Raw genomic sequence first — 17,044 nt, 5'->3', positions numbered from 1 at the left:
GGATGACTGACACGAACGGACAAACACAATCTGTGGCGTTTAGCGTGACATAGTCTTGCAGGCATCGTGCTGTCTCACTGCAATACTATACCGCTGGAGGAAACAGTCCATCTGGCCATGAAACTCATTTGAACGTCTAGCTACAGCAACTAACAATATCATGATTTATTCAGGATGTGTGGAATCAGCACGTCCCGGAGACAGCTTCCGAAATCGTGAGCATTCTCTGGTGGTAGGGGCGTTCAAGATGGCGCTCAGGTGGGAGGTAAAGTTAAGTGGTTGAGGATTTTTTTTGAGTTTTTCATGACCTGAATGTTAATTTTTGCTTTTTTCGACTACAGAAAAATAAGGACTTAACACTACTTGTTTAAACTTCAGTTATAATTGAAAGAAAAAAAACGATTTTTTTTAGGTTTAAGAATTTCGATATGAGTAACACTGGGAAAAGAAAAGAGAGTGCTGGTTCTTCGAAGGAGAAGTCTAAGAAACCTCAATCGTATATGTATAGCACTACAAGAAAATTGATGGCAACTAAAGGGAAAAGTGAAGCAGCTGGAGGGGACGTGGAAAGAGTGCTGGAGATGCGCTCGTACGCGAGCGCTCGCAGCCCAAGTGAGACTCAGCTGCCAGAGGAAGAGCCGGAGTCCCTGCCCAGCACACCTGTCAAAACCCCGGCAGCCAAGAGAGGAAGGGGCGACCTGACGCTGGAGGAGCTCCAGACCAACATCTTCAACATGATGGCACAGAGCATGGGTGAGCTGAAGGAAATGATTTGATCTAATACAGTCGCAATCGAAAGTCTTAAAAAGTCCACGGACTGTGTGTTTAAAGAGGTTGAAGACTTAAAGAGTGAAGTAAAAGTTCTTAAACAAGTAAATACCAAACAAGAAAAGCATATTAAAGAACTTGAATTGAAAGTGAACGATGTAGATAGATACCATCGATGATGGAATTTAAAATTATTTGGAGTTAAAGAGGAACGTGATAAGGACCTTGTTGCAACAGTGAAGGGTATCTGTAAAAGGACCCTGCCGGACCAGGAGGACGTAATATCGGCCATTGACTTTGTTCACAGGCTCGGGAGAGCGAACATGTCTGGGCAAGTGCGCCCCAGATCGATTATAATACAGTTCACCAAGAGGACGGCGAGGGACATGCTGTGGCGAGCGGCGAGGGGGAATGAGTATTTGAATGGGAACAAACTGAGGTTTGCAGAGGACCTGTCTGCCGCGGACAGGAGTACCAGGAACCAGCTGTGGCCCCAGGTTGAAGCTGCCAGAAGAGAGGGGAGGAGAGCCTACTTTGTGGGAGTGAGGGCCTTTGTGGACGGGAAGGAGATTTGCTCCCAGTGACTGCTCAGTTAATGATTATGTTTGGTTATATTTGTTATACCAGTATATACTAGTGTTTCTTTAGTGTTAGTTTGGAATGGTGTAGTTAAGTGTTAAGGACTGTTATAGTTCTGGTTCTTTGAAAAACTCAATAGTTTAGACAGTCTTAGAGTTAGTTATTTGCTTTTGTGTATGTCTTTTTCATGAATGCCAGAGGTACTCGAAATGTTGTTAAAAGAAAAACTGTGTGCTGAGTTTTATTTTTTACAGGAAACGCATGCATGTTGAAACTAAAGTTTATAAATAATTGAGAAATATTAAAGCAAGGAAAATATGATACGTGTAAAATATACAATTTGATCACATAATTACTTAATTACCTCTGGTAGTTAAATGCTTTTTTCTGCTGCGTTTTTTTTCTCTTGTACATGACTCTGATCCTCTTGTTGTATTTGTATTTGTAAATTCTATGTTTAATAAAAAAAAAATTAAAAAAAGCATTCTCTGGTGGTGTCCTGTAGGCTTCCTGTGGGTGTGCGTTGGTGGTATAGTGGTGAGCATAGCTGCCTTCCAAGCAGTTGACCCGGATTCGATTCCCGGCCAACGCAGTGTCGAGTGTTTTCAAATGCTGTCATGAGCCTTGGATTGTGACTAGCAAAGCGAAGCCTTTTGAAAGAGCTAAAGCACTGAAAAACGGAATTGAGGGAGAATCTTACAGGGGATTCTGAGCGGTGTCTGCATACACGCAGTCCGATACGGGTGCTGAAAGCTTGAGCTACTCTCAATGTCATGCTGGCTTTCCCCGGAGTAAATCTGTTACATTGACAGAATGCTTCTCGCAGGTTCAAAAAGGGACCCTTGTTAATTGGAGAAATCAATGATTTCGAATGAATTCTGTATGCGTTAAAAGACAGCAATACACAGAAAACATGCAGGACACTGCTCATGATGTTTCCCGAGCCGAAACACAGTGCGTTTTTTCAAGCCATCTGACAAAGCCCGCCCACTGAAAACTGCAGCAGATCGTGTAAAGACGTTCAACTTTGTAACTACTGCACGCACAGGAAGCAGAATAAATTCCTCTTTTCAAACTGTCAAAGGTTTGCTTTACGAACGCCGCAGGACATCGCACAATCTCTTTTGAACAGGGACAAACGATTTCTTATAGGGTGCAGTAAGTACTGTTACTGTCACTGCTCGATACCGACGTTGGCCTACTATACCATGTTCAGCCACTGCTAGAAAATGTACGGCTCTAGCACCGGAGCAAACAACAGGAGGGCCGACGTCAAACAGGCACACATGTCAGACATGGAGAGCGATGAGAATGGGATTCGAACCCATGCCTGCAGAGCACAATGGATTAGCAGTCCATCACCTTAACCACTCAGCCACCTTGTCGACGAAACTGGGCTGTCCGGACATGGGTTGGCGCGCTCCAGATGATCTTTTTCTTTTTTTCCCCACGTACTCGAGGGTCATTTTCCTGTTCCACATGTGATTTCAACATTTTCCTTGGGAGATGTCAAGCCAGCAAGCCACTGCTGTGGTTCAGTGGCCAGTGTGGAGTTCAGTGGCCCTGTTGTACACAGAAAGCACATTGAGCTCCTTGGACATGAAAAGTTCCAGATAAAAGCCATTTGTCATCCTTTCTCTTGGTGTCGATGTTGCTATTGTATGTAAAGGTGGCAACTTGCTCAGCAAGCAGGCGGAGCACACACCGAATGCAGATGTGTCTGAGTGGTGTGTCCAAGTGGCTGCAAAAGGACAGCACTCCTGGGGCACCGTGGCTTAGTTGGTTAAAGCGCCTGTCTAGTAAACAGGAGATCCTGGGTCCAAATCCCAGTGGTGCCTTCTTTGTTGTGTCTTCTCAAACAGAACTGGTCCTTACAGACAACCGCCTACGGCTAGACTTAATTAAATGCAAGTATTCATTTCCTGTCTTTAACGCGACTTGTTTTTCTTAAAATGGATGCAACTTGCAAAACATGAAATACAAACCTTGCTAATCAGCGCTAGCGGCTGGCAAAAAAAAAAGAAGTCAGCTATTTTTTTTTCTTTAACCTTAACCCTGCTAACGGAGAAGAGTTAAACGACCGAGTCTATGCAGCTTAAACGGTGCGCAAGTCGGGTTCTTAGCTGAAAGGGTGGTAAATCACGCTCACCCCAGTCCTTAATCTTTTAAAGAGGATACAAAATTGAACCTAGTCGCCACATCACACATCCTGTTCAGTGATAAAAAGGTAACATCTATCCTCGCTCCAGAGTAAATCTCACGTTGAGGGCATCTGCACAGAGGAGAGAGCAGAGCAATGAGATCATAGGGACAGGGGAGTCACACGCTGGCGGTTTGAATACGCGGAAGATCACTGAGGGATCCACAGTATGTGGACCCTCCGTTCGCCATCAGTCCACACTCCGGACTCTGAATCCTGCCATCCGAGTTAAGATCTCGGCGGAACCTGAGGCGCAGTTCCTTCTTAAAACGTAATCTGGTGAGCATTTCTAGAATCGCACTTGTATAGATGCAGCCTTTAATTTGTTGCTAGGTTAAAATTGATGACTTCTTGTATTTCAGTAGGCAACTGCCCTCTTGATTTTGGATTTAATTTCTTTATTACAGGGGCGCTTTTATGAAGACAGAGTCATGTTCAGGTACTTTGCTTGATGGAGGAAGCTCATTTCGGACTCTGTGATCTGCTCACCTGGAAAGGTCTGCTGTACTACTACAAGAGAGAAGTAGGGTCTGGAAGAAGGGACAATTTTATGATGCTTTGGAAGATAATGTTTTTTTTTTCTTATACTGAAAATGAAAAGTAGTTGTTTCTATATGGACTCAGTCTTTGGAATTTGTATATTTATACATTTCAGTGAACCCTCAGCCATTCCTTCTGTATTGTAATTCAATTTCTCTTTTAAAATTCCTTCCCCACTTCTAGGACCTGCAGTTGCTGAACTCCACAATGGCTTCTATTGGAAAGTCTGTGACTGAGACCATTATTTATTTTGGAGCAATGAGCAATTCTTATATAAATGCAATAAAATCATTATGCTCAAACTATGAGAGAGAATTTTAAGGATAATTTAAGAAATCAGTCTTAGCTTGTTTCTATACACAGATGGTATTATTTATTTTCAAAGGAAACCCGCGAGGATTCCCCTGGTGTGCAAGATGTGCCTGAATACTTTTGATCAGCTTCCTGCTCACTTCAAGAGGGCGTGTATGAAGCACGCCACGGCAGAAGAGATCAGGTGGCCTCTCAACAGGCGAGGGAGGACATGATGAATCACCTGAAGAACGGGATCATCGTGGATTACCACAGAATAGAGATCAAAGGACACTTTGTGGGCTTGAAATACAAAGAAAATCATGTTCTATGGGACAAGATAAATACAAAACTTAAGCTTTTATTTTAATTAGATTTATTTATAAAGCATAAGCAATCATTTATTACATTAATATATGTGAAAATAACATTTTAGTATCATACGTTTAGTATATTTAGTCCCTAATGCTGAAAGAAATGATCATAGAACATGACATCTAACCTTACCTGCTGTGTTTTTAATCCCTATTGCTCAATGCACGGTGAAAGCATTGCATACATATGTCTGACAATGAGGAATGGGCCCCTGAGACAGTCATTTGCCTGTTTCACAAATGATCGTATTTTACTAGAGATTCTGTTTGGGATTCAGATGTGCATTCGGACAGCAATCCCTTTCAAGAAATGATACGTTCTGGATGAGGTCAAAGGTGCTGGAACACTGTATTTAGGATGTGTTTGCAGAGACTGTGTGTCTCCTGCTTCAACGCAGTGAGAAATAGATGTGCTCCTGTAATTCATTGGTACATGCCCAGGGCAGTAAGCAGTCTGAGAATTTATTTCCAGACGGCATAGAGCAGTGAAGCAGTGAAGTAGTGCCACACACTGGATCATTATATTATTAGAATCTATTCTACTTAAATTATTACATTATACACAATTTGAGTTCATTTTAAAAAGTAAAAGGTAATGAAAGGAATGCATTTTTAAAAGAAAGATAATACCGATATGCATGTGATAATCTTCCTTATATCATGTAGTGCGTCATTTGGACACTTTGTGGGATTGAAATACAAAGAAAATCATGTTCTATGGTACAAGATAAATACAAAACTTAAGCTTTTATTTTAATTAGATTTGTTTATAAAGCATAAGCAATCATTTATTATATTAATATATGTGTGTAGCGGCGAGGCTTATTAATAAGGCAGAATTAAGTGTTCTGAGCCTTCCCAAATGAGGCTCCATTTCTCTGTTCATCTCTCTGGTGCAGCCACAGAGAGACTATTCATGCAGGGTGATTTAAGGTCCTAGGACAGCTCCCAAAGGGGGATGCACTTAGCTTAGCCTGGCTATCATGATCAATGGTCATCCATTGGCGCCTATCTGTCTAGGGAGTGCCAGTTGGACATCTGGACTGCATTACTAAGTGTCAGGACTAAGTGACTCATATCTCACCTTGATCAATCAATCAGGGACTGGTAGGGCCGAGTAACCCACGTGGGACTCTGATGCCCATGGAACTTTCAGCCAATCAATGAGCTGAAGTTCCTCCAGGTAAAAACAGGCAACACAGAGAGCCTGTGAGATTCAGTAAGATTCAGAAGGGAGGATTCAGAGGATTCTGTGGACAATTCTAAAGGGAATTCAAAGGAGAATTCCAGGGCAGGACGGCCCAGGAGCAGAAGGCTCCCAAGGGCAGGACATTCTCGCAGCGCGCCTCCTGACCATCCTGAGACTCAGCCCGGACAACCACGGAACGGCCAGTGTGTCCGAGTGCCAGAACTTTCCTTTGTTCTAAGAGTCTAGAGCCGAGGTTGCCAGAGAATAACCAGAGGATCCACCCGAGGTTAGCACCAGCAGCAGGCCTCGTGAACAGGTCGGAACTGTGGACAGCTGAATCACTATTCAGAACTAGCTCTTCATCAGAAACGAACCGGTCCTCTTCCTGACTTGCTCGGACCCACAGTCATCTTTTCTCCTGTGCACAAACTTTGCTAGTTAAAGCCAACACTAACTAGCCGGTCAGTGAGCATCAGCAGCGCACCGTCGCAAGCCGCACAGCACAGCCTGGCACGGAGCCAGAGAGCGCGGATTGGACAGCAACAGCCTGCAACTGTTTCTTTGTGCCCGCAGGAAGATCTGAATCCCCAAAGATTGGATGAGTATTCAACTTCAATGCATTACAGCTCGAGAATTCAATTGTTATCCCAACCAGTTGATATCAATTTAATTCCTAAGAGTTATGTACTTGTTTGAGTATCTAATGTAGAAGTTATAACCAAGTTCATTAACGAAACGGTCTTAATGAAATATATACTGAACGTATGTCCTCTTGATATGTGTAACACTTCGTAACTGACTGAATATATATCTTTTGTATTCTGATAACGCTCTCGATAAGATCTGTTAGGTTTACATGCATATTTTATGTATTAATAAATGTATCCTCGTGTATTAGTACCTGTGTGTGCGCGTTGTTTGAGTTATGTCGCATGGTTGGATTCTAAAGCCATCAAAAGAATCAACTTTGTGATTTACTGCTACAATTAATAATTGTCTCAGTAAATGCCCAAACCCTACAGAACTGGTGCCTTCAGAGAGCCACTACATTTAATTTTGCTATGGCAACATTACATATTTGGCGTCCCTGAGCCGGTTTTCTTACATTATTTGGCGTCCCTGGGTGGGCGTGGCAAGACTGAAATGAGTCAACCAAGCGGAATAATTCAATATAAAACGCCGCTGGTTTCATACACAACAATACGGTGTGCTGAAAGCCGAAAGAAAAAAAAGTTCCCCTTGCTCTTTAAGCAGTGCTTGATTGTTTTGTGATCTTTTGCGATCTACCGGGTTGATTGCATACTTGATCTTGTGGTTTTCTGTGGTAAAACTATGATTTCGTACTTAAAAGTAATACTCTTTAAGTTTAACGATGGTTGCTAAAAGGTCTGAATTCGAGTCGCTATTTAGCACTCTCTCTAGCAGCGACAGGTCTGACCACGATCTCTTCCATATCTCCGTCAGCGGAGAAGCTAGAAGGATAAATCTCCATTCTCTGAGAGAGCTAGCGAAGGACATAGAGAGATTTGACCCCGCAGTGTCAGAGAATAATATCGAGAGTTATATTCAGGACCTCAGGTATACCCTGCAGTATCTGCCAAACGCCACAGAACAGGAGAAAGTGTTTCTGGTCAGGAAAACTACCAGCAGAGCTGTACATGAGTGGATGGCTAGGCAGAAGAAAGAAGTCTGTTATGATTTTGAGAAGCTTTGTCAAGCACTTATTGAAGAATAAAGTGCGTTTATTGACCCGACTGCTGCGATAGCCGCCGCTCTTAACATTAAGCACGAGAGAGCAGAGTCCCCTCGCGAATATTACGAGAGACTTAGACGAACTTATTTTGCAGGGCGAAATGATGAGGGTTGCGAAGAGAACACACATTTCAAGGGTTTATTCATTGCGAATCTCCACCCGTCAGTCAGAAAGATGATCTTAATGCATACAGATGCACAGACCATGAAAATGACTGATATTAAGAGATTCGTGCAGAAAGCCTGGGAGTATGATGTCCAAAGTCGCTCTGAGCAAAAAGCTGTTAAAGTGACTGTGTTTGCCGTCTGAGCCAGCAGGGTTAATTCCCCCCTGCTCGAAGGAGCACAGGCTCCTGAGCTGGCTAAGCCCCGTTCCAAAGCATGCACACAGGACTGCACCCAGCGTCCTAAGTGCCATGAGAACACCGGGGGAGGGAAAGGGCTAGATAAAGCTGAACAAAAGGATTCAGTAGCCGCCCACCTGGCCAGGCTTGAACAAGCTTTATTAGGACAGGGACAACCGCTCCCCAAGGCTGCCGGAAGCGTGAATGAGCTGATACTCTCCACTGGAGGAGGCGGAGACCCGCCCCCTCTCCCTCCCTCAGTCTATCTGATTGAGCGGAAGGGTTCCTGCCTGGATGAATTCAGCCACTCCCAAGTCAGTGCTGACTCCACCCCTGAAGTCACAGAGCAGGCAGTAAAACACAGAGGAAAAGCAAGTAGCTTTTACCTCAAAGCTGCCATGGGAGATGTCTTACACAGTGAGACACTGATTGACACTGAGGTTGAAAGGTGTTTGATGTCACACGGCAAGCTCAAACGGGTTGAAAAAGAAAAGGGCATGCGACTCAGAGAGGAACCTTTGGTGGATCACCAGAAAGGCAAAGTGTGGAAACAGGTCAAGGCTCCTAAGCCTTCTGTACAGAAGGAAAGGGGGGCCAAGAGGCAGACTGTGCTCACACAGTGCCCACCGAACACATAAGCCTATGTGGAGATTCCTTCTGTTCCCTCTGGACAAGAAATAAAAATATTTCCTTGTTCCCCGGATATACAGGGAAGTCGTGTCCCGGCCAAGGTCCCAACAGCCTCCATGCCACAGGAGCGGTGCTCCAAGCAGCCGCCTGATCCACCAGGTAAAGCACACACCTTTTACATCCCTAAAGAGGAGCAGATCTCCCCACCTGGCGATGAAAAGGAGCTTTCCCTGTGCACCCTGGCACCCAAGAGGGGTCAGGAACACCACCCTGCAGTGGTGGAAGGGATCCAGATGGCAGGAGAGCAGGTTGGTGATGTAGCCCTCACCCTTAGCCCTGAGAGGTCCTCTATTAGTGAGGATCTGCTTGAGCAGCTGTCACAGGGCCACCGCCAGGTGCCCCTGGTGCAACATTCACAGGTTAGACAGGAGGCCCAGCTGGACGCTGAGACTACTGCACTGTGGACACACCTGATCCCAGATGCCGATTCCCTCTGCTGTGACCCAGGGAACCTGCAGTCAGGTAACATTATTTCTCACAACTACCAGGTAGTGAGTGAGACTGACCTGATTGTTCCTGCCTCAACGGCAGGGTTGCCAACACACCCAGTCCCCCAGAAGGGACAGGGAATGAAAGCCGAGCCGGGTTTCTTACAGCCACCAGCTCAGTCTGTCAGTCTGAGTCTGACCAACAGTGGTTCAGCCAGACTGGAGCTGGATGGTCAAGTCACCCGCCTGCCAGTGCAGGACATCGCAAAGAGGGGTGTCAGAATCCCCGCCTGCACTGACATGGGCCTGGTGAGTGATAGTAAGTTCAAAGACAGTGAACTAGCTATCCCAGTACTGGGGCAGCTCCCCGAACCCCTAGCAAGGGAAGGGGGGAGTGAGCAGGTGTCCTACACCCAAGCCCAGCGAACGATTGTAAACATGCCGATAGAGGGATTCCTCAATCAGGAAGTGTGCAGGGTGGACCTGAACAGTGAGAATGGGGTAACAATCCCAGATCACTCAGGTGCTCCAGATGACCACTCAGCCGAGGGTCAGGCATGCTCCACCGCTGCACCGCCCCCTGCAGGGTTCCTAGAGCACAGGCATGAACAAATCGAAAAAGCAGATGCCCTGGAAAAGGAGGAGCAGCATCAGCAGCTGCGTCAGATCTCCCCATATTTCCAGGATGTTGGTGCCCAAGATGCCACAGGGCATACTGAGAAAGACACCATGTACACGCTGCGCCAGCTTAGAAAGGCGACAGTCATTCAGAAGGAGATGACTGGGATCAGCCACCCGAAAAGACTTTTGGGAGGACTGATTGCTGCCGCCACTGTTGCACGTTTGCTTTTTTCTGGTAGGTTTGTGTGCTACTGGCACTCTCACCCTGACTGCCCCAAGAAGGCAGGGGTCAGAGATGCCGGAGGGTAGTGACAGACTGTATCGACAGCAGCAAAAGTTGGAAAGCTTAGGGAAAACCCTACAGGCAATTTCCTATGCAACAGGGTTAAACCTTATTCCCCAACCAGTGGACATGATTGTTGGTGTTATACAGTGGGTTTATGCTTGTGTGCAACAGGCCAGAATGTTGACACAAGACCTATTAAGGGAGCTTAGTGCCACTGTAGCCAGTCTAACCACGGCACGATTCCCAACCCACTTGATTCCACTCTTCTCAGTAGAGGAGTATGTGACATTAACCCCATCGCTCATAGCTCACCCAGAAGGCAATCCAAGATTGAATTTGGTTCCAAATCTTGAGATGGGTATGGCTACCAAAGCTATCCATTGGCTGTGTCTAAACGATTCACCAATGAAGGGTGTAAAGCTACTATCGAGCAGAGGGAGGTTAATGAACCCCATGAAGAGCAGGTAGGAAGTAAATGGCTGGTCAGCACACCACATTTAACTGACACTATGACTTGTGACAGGCATGATACAGCTACCACAATGCAGCTACCTAATCAAACAGTTTTCCTGCAAGTTCCCGAGGAGGCCATAGTACAGCATGGTAACTTAACACTGTACGGTCTGGAACCAGACAACATAAGACCAAACTTGAGGTCATGGATGCCTTCAGGTGCCACACTATTGAATTGGATAGAAATCCAAGAAACAGTAAGCCCTGAAGAGGTACAGGTAGTTAGTTTGCTTTAATGGAACAAACCTCCAAACCACCCTAGCAGATACCCAACACAGGTGTTGTGGTTTATCGCGGGGCTGGGAACAGGAACTGGTTATATTTTAACACTGCTGCTGGGAAGCTGGATCATGACTGACAGTGTACTCTGAATGCTGTACTCTTGCATCAAAATGTAATCTGGGTAGCATGAATGAGTCAAAGGTAGCATGTCAAAAGAAAGGAAGTGATTTCTCCCCAAATATCTACTACAGAGGTATCAGATATTGACAGTGAACTTCCTGATGTGTAATTCCTAGACCTAGATAATGTCTCCTACCGTGTTTATACATACTCCAGATGTTATTCATCCTGTTTGTATCCAACACTGGTTCCGGTATGAATTCTCGAGGAGTAATGTGGACATTTAAGATTAATGTTCTAATGGCAAGGGACATCACTTAACTCTGTTTTGTTTTGAAGGCAACAACGCCTCAGGACCTCGTGACCTTCAAAAAGGGGGGATATGTAGCGGCGAGGCTTATTAATAAGGCAGAATTAAGTGTTCTGAGCCTTCCCAAATGAGGCCCCATTTCTCTGTTCATCTCTGTGGTGCAGCCACAGAGAAACTGTTCTGCAGGGTGATTTAAGGTCCTAGGACAGCTCCCAAAGGGGGATGCACTTAGCTAAGCCTGGCTATCATGATCAATGGTCATCCATTGGCGCCTATCTGTCTAGGGAGTGCCAGTTGGACATCTGGACTGCATTACTAAGTGTCAGGACTAAGTGACTCATATCTCACCTTGATCAATCAATCAGGGACTGGTAGGGCCGAGTAACCCACGTGGGACTCTGATGCCTATGGAACTTTCAGCCAATCAATGAGCTGAAGTTCCTCCAGGTAAAAACAGGCAACACAGAGAGCCTGTGAGATTCAGTAAGATTCAGAAGGGAGGATTCAGAGGATTCTGTGGACAATTCTAAAGGGAATTCAAAGGAGAATTCCAGAGCAGGACGGCCCAGGAGCAGAAGGCTCCCAAGGGCAGGACATTCTCGCAGCACGCCTCCTGACCATCCTGAGACTCAGCCCGGACAACCACGGAACGGCCAGTGTGTCCGAGTGCCAGAACTTTCCTTTGTTCTAAGAGTCTAGAGCGGAGGTTGCCAGAGAATAACCAGAGGATCCACCCGAGGTTAGCACCAGCAGCAGGCCTGCCTTGTGAACAGGTCGGAACTGTGGACAGCTGAATCACTATTCAGAACTAGCTCTTCATCAGAAACGAACCGGTCCTCTTCCTGACTTGCTGGGACCCACAGTCATCTTTTCTCCTGTGCACAAACTTTGCTAGTTAAAGCCCACAGTGAGCATCAGCAGCGCACCGTCGCAAGCCGCACAGCACAGCCTGGCACGGAGCCAGAGAGCGCGGATTGGACAGCAACAGCCTGCAACTGTTTCTTTGTGCCCGCAGGAAGATCTGAATCCCCAAAGATTGGATGAGTATTCAACTTCACTGCATTACAGCTCGAGAATTCAATTGTTATCCCAACCAGTTGATATCAATTTAATTCCTAAGAGTTATGTACTTGTTTGAGTATCTAATGTAGAAGTTATAACCAAGTTCATTAACGAAACGGTCTTAATGAATGATATACTGAACGTATGTCCTCTTGATATGTGTAACACTTCGTAACTGACTGAATATATATCTTTTGTATTCTGATAACCCTCTCGATAAGATCTGTTAGGTTTACATGCATATTTTATGTATTAATAAATGTATCCTCGTGTATTAGTACCTGTGTGTGCGCGTTGTTTGAGTTATGTCACATGGTTGGATTCTAAAGCCATCAAAAGAATCAACTTTGTGATTTACTGCTACAATTAATAATTGTCTCAGTAAATGCCCAAACCCTACAGAACTGGTGCCTTCAGAGAGCCACTACATTTAATTTTGCTATGGCAACATTACATATTTGGCGTCCCTGAGCCGGTTTTCTTACATGTGAAAATAACATTTTAGCATCATATTATTACATACAGGTCTCTAGCTTCAACACAGTGATATATATATATACTCAGTGATTTATTGGTACATGCCCAGGTCAATAATCAGAATGAGGATTTATTTCCAGACGGGCTACAGGTAGTGTTGTGAAATACTTCAACACACTGGATCGCAGATTTAGACCCCCTGCACTCTTACTCCTTAAAAACCAAAGAAATGAAGATATGTAGCAATCACATTGCAACAGGGCTGACAGTGACTTAATGCTTATACTAGTGGACTTCTGGTACCTTTAGGGTACGGTGTTCCCTGAAGGGCTCTCAAACCCCGCATTTCAGATGCCTAGCTGTATCGCTGATGTGTTGCACCTCAGAATCACTTTTAAACCTTACCTCTGGTATCTTTAATCCCTATTGCTCAACGCATGGTGAAAGTATTGCATAAATGTGTCTGAAAATGAGCAATGGGCACCTGAGAGACTCATTTGCCTGTTTCACAAATGATCATATTTGACTAGAGATTCTGTTTGGGATTCAGTTGTGCATTCTGACAGCAATCGCTTTCAAAAAACGATACATTCTGGATGAGGTCAAGGTGCAGGAACACTGTATTTAGGATGTGTTTGCACTTATTCTGTGTCTCTAGCTTCAACACAGCGATATATGTATATGCTCAGTGATTTTTTGGTACATGCCCAGGGCAATAATCATTATGAGGATTTATTTCCAGATGTGCTAGGGGTAGTGTTGTGAAATACTTCAACACACTGGATCGCAGGTTTAAACCGCCTGCACTCTTACTCCTTAAAAACCAACAAATGCAGATATGTAGCAATCATATTGTAGCAGACACTCATTTGCCTGTTTCACAAATGATCATAATTTACTAGAGATTCTGTTTGGGATCCGGATGTGCATTCTGACAGCAATCTCCTTATCGCGGCTTTGCCCTTCTTGCCTCTTTGGACAATATCTCCATCTTGTGGTCGTTGTTGGTAATGTCTAGACAACATCTCCATCTTGTGGTCGTTGTTGGTAATGTCTTCTTATGCCCTTTTTTATTTTAATTCTCTATTAGTTGATTCTAGAATCTCTACAATGGAGATGAAAACATCAGTTTTATAGCAGACAATATGACATTATTTATAGTCCAATTAGAAACTTATTACCCTGTTTTTAACATAATAACAAATTAAAATTGATTAAAACTAAGTTTGGAACACCAGGGAACATAACAAATGATTTTTAGGAAAACCATGAGGTTCTCTGTGTCCGATGCCTGCAAGGGGAGAAAGCTAGAATCCTTTGATTTTTTCAAAATTTGAAAATAAACATCATATAACAACAGCTTTCATTCCTAGGAGTGAAAAATAACCATTTTTGAAGACATAGTAGTTTCTAAAACACTACAATAAAGTTAAAAACATCAGTTTTATATTACATTATTTTTAGTGAAATTAGTCATTTTTTGCACTATTTTTAATAAAATATCTAATTAAAAGTGATTAAAATTAAGTTTGGAACAACAAGGAACACAAAAAAAAAAAGATTTTCAGGAAAACCATGAGGTCCTCTGTGCCCGATGCCTGCAAGGGGAGAAAGCTAGAATCCTAAAAAAAAGTTATCAATTCTAGAGCCTAAGAGGAAAACAAGACAAATGTATATCTCCAAATAATTTTATGTGCTTCAGAAGAGCCCAGGAAAGTTTTTTGCATACATGAAACCACGCCCGTTTGCACATAAGCAGACATGGTTGCACACACGACTGCATGAAAGCACACGTGCAAGCGAAGTCATCCTGTTGAGCATTTGAAAAGCCGCACCACGCCGCACTTGAAATAGCTCTTACATTAGTGATAGATGCAGGAATCGCCTTTTTATTTACGCTCTTACCAACGCGATGGAAAGCAAAACAAAGCAAAGCAGAGCAAAACAAAACGAACAAACGAAAACCCTCACGTCCCGCACTTGCATATAACGCCGTTACGTGCCCAAGAGGTATTGTACGTCATCCTAGCACTGCACCCCGGGGCGTAAGGTATATGAGAACGAGCACACGCCACGAATCGTCTCGAATCACTCCCTACAGCTGTAAGGCGCCTTGAAGCCTGCACCCCCAACATTCTTCTTTGCGCATCTGTGAAAGGTAAACTCTTGAGCAAACTCTGAACCAGCTCTAAGGAAACTAATCTGATTAGACGTTACTTTGACTCATCTTTTTACTCTCAGTGCTGGATTGCTCAAACTCCAGCTAGGGTTAGGTTTAACATTCCCACACTACTTAGACACTTTGTTTACGCTCAGTGCTGGATTTTGGGAACTTCAGGAGGAGTGGGAATTTTCTCCTATCTGTCAATTCTGTTTTGTTTTGGAGACTCTTGGCTGCCTATATTGTACAGTGCAGCGTGAAGGAAACATTTTCCAAAACTGTGTCAGCTCAGAAGTTGTAAGAAAACCTCTCCAGCTGCTTTACCTCTCTTCATTTTTGTCATTTAATGTGACAATCGATGTATAACTGGAGCCTCACATATGCAAATGGTGAGGCTCCAGTTCGACACCACTTTACAGTATATGACAAAAGCATGGCAGACTGTGCCGGACCAGCTGGTAACTTCCGCTTATTTTGACCATATTAAACATTGGAAATCTTCCCACTTGCATTTGTGACACTTGATTTTGGCTCCACCTAAGACACTCTTAAATCTTCAAACACTTTTCTCTTCTCCCGCAACACTCTTGTCTGTCGGCACTATGTGGCAGTGTTGCATGACAACCCCTCTCACCACGGAAAGGAACCTAACAGCTTTGGTAAGAGAGGAGAAAAGGACATGGCCCATACGGGGCTCGAACCCTCGACCTTGGCGTTATTAGCACCACGCTCTAACCAACTGAGCTAACCGGCCTCATGAGAGTGCCCCTCTCTGTGCTGCAAAAAATCGAACTCAGGGAATTTCTTTTGTCCTCCTTTGAATAGAAAGCCGTGTAATTCAGTGTACGGGCTTTCTCATGCAGTTTCATGATTTCACAGCATTATTCAGCTGATTTTAAATGTACCTAAAGGAGAAACATTATTGAAGACCATCAATTACCAAGAGCTTTTGTCAAAGGTTTTGGTGGTCATTTCTAATGACCACAGAGCACTATGACCTCGGTTTTACATCTCATCCAAAAGACAGCGCCCCTTTACAACACAGCTTCTCCGTCACTATATTGGGAGATTGGGACCCGCACAGACCTCAGGGTGAGCGCCTCCCCGCTGGCCCCATTAACACCGCTTCCAGCTGGAAGCTTTGTTTTTCCCTGTAGCTCACCCTCATCCAGGTACTGACCTGGCTCACACCTGCTTAGCTTCAGTGGGTTTTCAGTTGCGAGTTGCAAAAGTTGGGATGCAAGTGATGGAGCTCTTCGCTGCAAAAGCCACTGCATTGGCCAGGAATCGAAACCAAGCCTCCTGCGTGGCAGGCGAGAGTTCTAACAATGAACCACCAATGCTCAATGCCTGTACCTTCAAAAAAGACGCTTTTTTGGTGCTGTGTGAAAAAAGCGTCGACATCTACTTCCAGCTGCAAAATGCCATCCGCGGACGCTGTGAATTTATTTATTTAGACACTGCTCAGAATCCCCTGTAAGATTCTCCTTCAATTCCATTTTGCAGTGCTTTAGCTCTTTCAAAAGGCTTCGCTTTGCTTACCAAAGGCTTGTGACAGCATTTGAAAACACTTGCCACTGCGTTGGCCGGGAATCGAACCCGGGTCACCTGCTTGGAAGGTAGCTATGCTCACCACTATACCACCAACACATGCCCGGGGGAGCCCTCCAGGACACCACCAGAGAATGCTCACGATTTCAGAAGCTGTCTCCGGGACGTGCTGATTCCACACATCCTGAATAAATCATGTTATTGTTAGTTGCTGTAGCTAGACGTTCAAATGAGTTTCATGGCCAGATGGACTGTTTCCTCAAGTGGTATAGTATTGCAGTAAGACAGCACGATGCCTGCAAGACTATGTCACGCTAAACGCCACAGATTGTGTTTGTCCGTTCGTGTCAGTCGTCCTGCAGCCACGGGAAGTGGGACACAAACATGCTGCAATGCTTTCAAGACATTAGGATTTGTTTGTGCAACATCCGAGAAGAGTACTTGTGGCTTGAATGTGACTGAGCAAGGTGTTTAAAGACAGAGACTGAAAACTGTTAAAGGATGAGTCAAAGTAACGTCTAATCGGATTAGTTTCCTTAGAGCTGGTTCAGAGTTTGCTCAAGAGT

General features: G+C 44.5%; 3 non-coding genes across 3 annotated transcripts; 2 read left to right on the top strand and 1 right to left on the bottom strand.

The window, feature by feature from the left end:
- The first annotated feature begins 1,867 nt into the window (after nucleotides 1-1,867).
- On the top strand, nucleotides 1,868-1,939 carry trnag-ucc (transfer RNA glycine (anticodon UCC)). Its single transcript has one exon. It is a non-coding gene; the product is annotated as a tRNA-Gly (tRNA).
- A 1,172-nt stretch (nucleotides 1,940-3,111) lies between these two features.
- trnat-agu (transfer RNA threonine (anticodon AGU)) lies at nucleotides 3,112-3,185 on the top strand. Its single transcript has one exon. It is a non-coding gene; the product is annotated as a tRNA-Thr (tRNA).
- A 12,422-nt stretch (nucleotides 3,186-15,607) lies between these two features.
- On the bottom strand, nucleotides 15,608-15,681 carry trnai-aau (transfer RNA isoleucine (anticodon AAU)). Its single transcript has one exon. It is a non-coding gene; the product is annotated as a tRNA-Ile (tRNA).
- Nucleotides 15,682-17,044: the final 1,363 nt, after the last annotated feature.

The sequence above is a fragment of the Lepisosteus oculatus genome, unplaced genomic scaffold, assembly GCF_040954835.1.
Source record: "Lepisosteus oculatus isolate fLepOcu1 unplaced genomic scaffold, fLepOcu1.hap2 HAP2_SCAFFOLD_131, whole genome shotgun sequence".
NCBI lineage: Eukaryota > Metazoa > Chordata > Actinopteri > Semionotiformes > Lepisosteidae > Lepisosteus > Lepisosteus oculatus.
This window is presented reverse-complemented; position numbering and strand designations above follow the sequence as displayed.